Genomic DNA, 1,334 nt, shown 5'->3' on the forward strand with positions numbered 1-1,334 from the left:
CAAGGACTTCATTCTTCTTGGATCAACCATCAACACTCATGGAAGCAGTAGTCAAGAAATCAAATGACGTATTGCATTAGGCAAATCTGCTGCACAAGATCTCTTTAAATAACTTGTTGAAGAGCAAAGATGTCAGCTTGAGGACTAAAGTGCACCTGACGCAGGCCGTGGTATTTTCAATAACCTCATATGCATGTGAAAGCTGGACAGTGAATAAGGAAGACTGTAGAAGAATTGATGCATTTGAGTTATGATGTTGGAGGAGAATATTGGAAGTACCATGGGCTGCCAAAAGAACCAACAGATCTGTGTTGGAAGAAGTGCAGTCATAGTACTCCTTGGAGGCCAGGATGGCCAAACTTCATTTCTCATACTTCAGACATATTGTCAGCAGGGACAAGTCACTGGAGAGGGATATCATGTTTGGTAAGATAGAGGGTCAGAAAAAAAGAGGAAGACCCCCAGAGAGATGGACTGGCAAAGTGGTAGCATCAAGCGTGGCAACAATTGTCAGGTTGGCCCAGGACCAGGCAGTGTTTCTTTCTCTTGTGCATAGGGTCGCTATGAGTCTCTACCAATTCGATGACACCTAACAACAGCAGAGGTTTTTTGCTCCCATAAAGATGACAGCCTTGGAAACCCTATACAAGGTAGCCATGAGTCAGAACCAACTCCATTATACACAACCATCTCCACCATCACCACCATACTTCTCGAAACCTGGGGTTCCCTGAAAAAAGGCTAGTTAAAATTGTCAGCTATTAATTAGTGTTTGTTGATTCTTTTTGTGATCCTCTTTGACTCCAGTATAATGAGAACAAAAATGGCAGGGTGAGCGTCAATAGGAAAAAAAAAAAACAAGGTCCTCTGTTCCATGCTAATGGAGACCTGGTGTGGCACTGCAAGGTCGGTGTGAACCAAAAAGTCAGCAGTTCAAGTTCACCAGCCATTCTTCGGAAAACCTATACAGGGTCACTATGAGTCAGAACCGACTTGACAGCGCTTAACAACAGCAGCAACAACATTCAGGGCTAACAATCAAATTGGCCATTTTATTGAAACCGACCTAAAAATTTAGTCAAATGACCAATTTGACTGATTATTTGCATTGGATTGTCTACTTAGGAATCACGTAGAGAGTGGCCAAGCGGACTATTATTTAGTTAACATGTGGAATTCATATAGCGAGATGAAATGATATCTGACTCAGTGGGTTCCTGACACCAGTTGCTTCCAGCTGAATCTGGTCCCAAGAACACAAGGTAAAGGATGAGACCAATTTCTCTGCCCCAAAGGCATCTATGGGTCTGAGCATCTTGTTCCAGGAGCAGCCT

Source organism: Chrysochloris asiatica, unplaced genomic scaffold (genome assembly GCF_000296735.1).
Source record: "Chrysochloris asiatica unplaced genomic scaffold, ChrAsi1.0 scaffold00183, whole genome shotgun sequence".
Taxonomy (NCBI): Eukaryota; Metazoa; Chordata; class Mammalia; order Afrosoricida; family Chrysochloridae; genus Chrysochloris; species Chrysochloris asiatica.